General features: G+C 45.7%; 1 non-coding gene across 1 annotated transcript; it reads left to right on the top strand.

Annotated features, from left to right (window-relative positions):
* Window positions 1–5,439: 5,439 nt before the first annotated feature.
* Window positions 5,440–5,511, top strand: trnae-cuc. Its single transcript has one exon. It is a non-coding gene; the product is annotated as a tRNA-Glu (tRNA).
* The last annotated feature ends 391 nt before the right edge of the window (window positions 5,512–5,902 follow it).

Genomic DNA, 5,902 nt, shown 5'->3' with positions numbered 1-5,902 from the left:
AATGAAGCAGTCTGCGCCCACATGAAGCAAGACATGCACAACATCCAGGCTTGGGGGTGAAAAGTGGTAAGTCTGTGCCACACAAGAGCAATAAGCATCTATAACAGGAAATAACGTTGAATTCTTTGAGGATGTGACAAGACACATTGATGAAGGTCGGGCAGTGGATGTGGTGTATCTGGATTTCCATAAGGCATTTGATAAGGTTCCCCATGGTAGGCTCATTCAAAAAGTTAGGGGGCATGGGATACAGGGAAATTTGGCTGTCTGGATACAGAATTGGCCTTCCGAAAGAAGACAGCGAGTGGTAGTGGATGGAAAGTATTCCACCTGGAGGTCGGTGAACAGTGGTGTTCCGCAAGGATCTGTTCTGGGATCTCTGCTCTTTGTGTTTTTTATAAATGGCTTGGATGAGGAAGTGGAAGGGTGGGTTAGTAAGTTTGCCGATGACACGAAGTTTGGGGGAGTTGTAGATAGTGTTGAGGGTTGTCGCAGGTTACAGCAGGACATTGACAGGATGCAGAGCTGGGCTGAGAAGTGGCAGATGGAGTTCAACCTTGATAAATGTGAAGTGATTCATTTTGGAACATCAAATTTGAATGCTGAATACAGGGTTAAAGGCAGGATTCTTGGAAGTGTGGAGGAACAGAGGGATCTTGGGGTCCATGTACATAGATCCCTCAAAGTTGCCACCCAGCTTGATAGGGTTGTTAAGAAGGCTTATGGTATGTTGGCTTTAATTAACAGCGGTATTGAGTTTAAGAGCCGTGAGGTTTTGCTGCAGCTTTATAAAACTCTAGTTAGACCACACTTGGAATATTGTGTCCAGTTCTGGTTGCCTCATTATAGGAAGGATGTGGATGCTTTGGAGAGGGTGCAGAGGAGATTTACCAGGATGCTGCCTGAATTGGAGGGCAAGGGGCAGCACGGTGGCACAGTGGTTAGCATTACTGCCTACGGCGCTGATGACCCGGGTTCGACTCCCGGCTCTGGGTCACTGTCCGTGTGGAGTTTGCACATTCTCCCCGTGTCTGCGTGGGTTTCACCCCCACAACCCAAAGATGTGCAGGTTAGGTGGATTGGCCAAGCTAAATTGCCCCTTAATTGGAAAAAATAATTGGGCACTCTAAATAAAAAAAATTAATTGGAGGGCATGTCTTATGAAGAAAGGTTGACGGAGCTGGGGCTTTTCTCACTGGAGCAAAGAAGGCAGAGAGGTGACTTGATAGAGGTGTACAAGGTGATAAGAGGCATGGATAGAGTGGATAGCCAGAGACTTTCCCCCAGGGTGGAAATGGCTGTCACAAGGGGACATAATTTTAAGGTGATTGGAGGAAGGTATAGGGGAGATGTCAGAGTGTTGCCTTTTTTACCTACTGTAAATATGGCAGTCAATGAGCTTGCCCTCCTTCCTTTGGACATCAATGTTCTATTGCTCAGAGTCGCAAGGTATCAAATGATACCACCGCAAGTTTCAACCGGCTATCGATCAAAGAGCCAAACACCAGTTAGTTAGTTCAAGATCAAGGGTACTTTATTTACACACACAATTAATCATGCAACATAAACACTACCTGCTAAACTACACCTATCAACTATGACAACCTGTACTTAACTTCAGGCACCCGGCTTAGGTCAGAGGAACAGTGGCCATTGTTCGGATCTGAATCTATCGGGTCTGTAGAAGTAACTGCTGCTCAGCTAGGCTCATCCATCTGGTAGCGGGCGTTGAACTTGAAATTGCTTCTGGTGTTGCTGCAATTGGAAGTAGATGTTGCCGGAGCGCCAGGTCCAAGAGAGGCAGAACACATGGCGGTCTCTCTTTATCCTTGGTGGGTTTCCGCACTCTTTTGGGTGGTCCTTCAGTTTGGACCCCAGGAATTGGGAAATTCCTGATCACTGTGTTTGATTCGAACCAATAAAGGGGCGGGTGCCTTGATGGCTGGGCATGTCCTAAACGGCCATTGATCCTGTTGTTTATGCTTACCGAGTACAGGGTGTGGTGTCGAAATATCTGGGGTTGTATCGGTCGCTCAAGTATCAGTCCTTTGTCTGGCGGAGATGGGCCATCAAATGCAAATCGGTTGGGGGTTTCGATACCATCTGGATTCCTCACTCGCAAATATACATTCAGGCTCTGAGCCTGCCTGAATCTCGCATTGTCCATTTTTCCCGCTATGCTTTGCGACCTTCCCTGTTCCTGGTTGTAAGTGGCCATCCCAGATGGCTACAAGAGGTAGGTTCTTTACACAGAGAGTGGTGGGTGTGTGCAATGCACTGCCAGCAGAGGTGGTGGAGTCAGAGTCATTAGGGACATTTAAGCAACTCTTAGACAGACATGTGGACAGCAGTAAATTGAAGGGGTGTAGGTTAGGTTGATCTTAGATTAGGATAAATGGTTGGCACAACATCGTGGGCTGAAGGGCCTGTACTGTGCTGTACTGTTCTATGTTCTATGAAAGAGTCTAACCTCTTTCCCTTGAAATTCAGTAGCATTCCCATCATCAGCATCCTGGGGGTCAACATTGACCAGAAACAGAAATGGACCATGTAATGCTGTATACAAATACAAATGGCTACTAGAGCAGGTCAGAGCTGGGAATTCTGTGGTGAGTTACTCATATCTTGACTCCCCAAAGCCTGTCCATCATTTACAAAGCACAAGTCAGGAGTGTGATGGAGTACTCTCTACTTGCCCAGTTGAGAGTAGCTCCAGCAACACTGAAGTCCAGCATAATTTGAGATAGCGCAACCCGCTTGAACCCCACCCCGTTCAACTGTTGAAAGTTTCACTTTCTTTACCACAGAAATAACATGGCACCAGTGTACAACATCTAAAACATGCACTTCAGCCACAGACCAAAGCTCCATCAGCACCACTCTCTAAACCCATCAACAGGACAGGAGCAGCAGGCACATGGAAAAACTATCACCTCCCTTCTATGTCACACATCACCCTGAGATGGAACTATATTCCTGTTCCTTTACCGTAGCTGGATCAGAATCTTGGGATTTACTCCCTAACAGCATGGTGGTTTACCACACGGACAGCAACAGATCAAGACTGTAGCTTACCACCAGCAGCTTAAGGGCAAGCCTTGCTAATTTTAATAATCATTATTGTCACAAGTATGCTTACAGTAACACTGTAATGAAGTTACTGTGAAAAGCCCCTCGTCGCCACACTCTGACACCTGTTCAGGTACACGGAGGAAGAATTCAGAATGTCCATTTCATCTAATAGCACGTCTTTCGGGACTTGTGGGAGGAAACCGGAGCACCCGGAGAAAACCCACACAGACATGGGGAGAAAGACACGGGCAGCACGGTAGCATTGTGGATAGCACAATCGCTTCACAGCTCCAGGGTCCCAGGTTCGATTCCGGCTTGGGTCAGTGTCTGTGCGGAGTCTGCACATCCTCCCCGTGTGTGCGTGGGTTTCCTCCGGGTGCTCTGGTTTCCTCCCACAGTCACAAAGATGTGCAGGTTAGGCGGATTGGCGATGATAAATTGCCCTTAGTGTCCAAAAATTGCCCTTAGTGTTGGGTGGGGTTACAGGGTTATGGGGATAGGGTGGAGGTGTTGACCTTGGGTAGGGTGCTCTTTCCAAGAGCCGGTGCAGACTCGATGGGCCGAATGGCCTCCTTCTGCACTGTAAATTCTATGAATTCTATGAAAAGTGCAGACTCCGCACAGACAGTGACCCAAGCCGGGAATCGAACCTGGCACCCTGGAGCTGTGAAACAACATTGCTAACCACTGTGTTACCATTGTGAACAAATGTGAGAGAAAGAATATTGAATAAAGCTAGTTTCTCCAGATTTTAAAGTCACTGTTGACTCTACAGTTTCAAACTAGGTTAACTACAGTGTGTGATTTCAAACCACCAGCAACGTGATACATAGACAAAATGGCATTGCCTACTGAAGCTTAATTTATATCTGGTTTGTTCTTCAATGGGAGTTTGCAAACTCCAGCAGGACCATTAAACGCACTGCAAACAATATTTTCTTTGCCTGGCCTAAGCAGCCATATACATCAACCCCTGTGTTCAGTGTAGGTCTGTCAGCTCAAAGACCTTTCTGTAGGTCTGACCTTAATAAGGCGAGTTGAAAATTGGTTTAATTAATGCCAGGAGGTAAGCACTAAATGGCTAAAGTAAAATACTTTCTGCAATGCTGTTAGTAACAGAACACACCCTAATTAATGTACTGTCTTGAATGATGTGGGGATACTGTTTACTGCCATCGGGTAAAACAAGGTCTGGAACACTAGGCCAGAATTGCAAACTGCTCATAAATAAAGCTGGAATAATTGTGTTGTACTGCTGCAACAAGAAGGCGAAAATTATTGTATTTCTTGTCTGGAATCATCTGCAGGAATAATAACTTACAAAAGAAAAACAGCTCACCAAATTCCACACTTGTTTGCAAACGGTTTTTGAATATGACATCTATCATGATGGAACCGATATGATATGAGAATGGAAACAATCTAAGTTAGCAAATGATTTATGTTCCTCAATTACAGGCAACGTTAAATTATACTCTGCCCCAATTACCTTTTCAGTTATTTCTGAGGAAGACCATTAGGTTCAAGAAAAGTAGGTGAATTAACAGAAAATACATGGTCATGCTTCTAGTTCTACATCCCTAAGTTACATCAGCCAACTGTAATGTAACAAAGCTAACAATGTGACCAGTGACACCCATGCTACTGGCTATAGACGCCTAAGGCCCGCCTCATGCTCCCTGCACATTGCACATGTCCAGAAGCACTTTCTTGGGGCTTGCATGCAGACTGTGTATAACACTCATTAAAGACCTAATGGGGGATCTTTCCCATAAAACAATCCCTAGACTAGAACAGTCTCTAAAATCTAATTTCCCACGTCAAGCAAGGACTGTAAGATCGGTTTGTTCTTTGAGTTTGGTCCTTGTTTTGGAGGGTATATTTGTGCTTTTGCTACATCTGTTAGCAATTCCACGCTCTTGTGCCATTTTTGACTCGTTGAATACGGGTATGTAGGGAAACTCTTCTCATCTTTTTGACAGGTTTTTAAAGCTCCACTGTGCCTATTAGTTGTGCTTGCTGGTACAGCCAATAAATAAACTGAAGCGGGAGAAACATTGAAATATAGAAAATAGGAGCAGGAACAGGTCATTTGGCCCTTTGTGTCTGCTCCACCATTCATTATGATTATGGCCCTTGGTGTCTGGAAACCTATCAATTTCCTTCTTGAATATACTCAGTGACTTGATCCATGCATTGTGGTTAAATTGTGGGAGAGGCCGAAATCGGGTTCCGTGCTGGGCACCAATCAGTTTGCGATCTAAACGGCCTGCTCCCGTTGGTGGGCTCTGAATCTCGCCCAGATGTGGCGAGACACCAACTGAGACCAATTAAGAGCAATTTCCATCTCATTAACAAGTGTCAGTTTCCCTGGTGGTCTAGTGGTTAGGATTCGGTGCTCTCACCGCCGTGGCCCGGGTTCGATTCCCGGTCAGGGAATGATAAATTATGTGATGTGGTAGGCATCACAGAGACATGGCTGCAGGGGGTTCAGGACTGGCAGTTAAACATCCAAGGATATACAACCTATCGAAAAGACAGGGAGGTGGGCCGAGGGGGTGGGGTTGCCTTGTTAGTTAAGAACAAAATTAAATCTATGGCACTAAACGACATAGGGTCGGATGATGTGGAGTCTGTGTGGGTAGAATTGAGGAACCACAAAGGCAAAAAAACCATAATGGGAGTTATGTACAGACCTCCTAACAGTGGTCAGGACCAGGGGCGCAACATGTACCGGGAAATAGAAAAGGCATGTCAGAAAGGCAAGGTCACGGTGATCATGGGGGACTTCAATATGCAGGTGGATTGGGTACATAACGTAGCCAGTGGA

The sequence above is a fragment of the Scyliorhinus canicula genome, chromosome 6, assembly GCF_902713615.1.
Source record: "Scyliorhinus canicula chromosome 6, sScyCan1.1, whole genome shotgun sequence".
Lineage (NCBI taxonomy): Eukaryota > Metazoa > Chordata > Chondrichthyes > Carcharhiniformes > Scyliorhinidae > Scyliorhinus > Scyliorhinus canicula.
The sequence above is the reverse complement of the archived record's forward strand: the minus strand, read 5'-3'. Positions and strand labels throughout refer to the sequence as shown.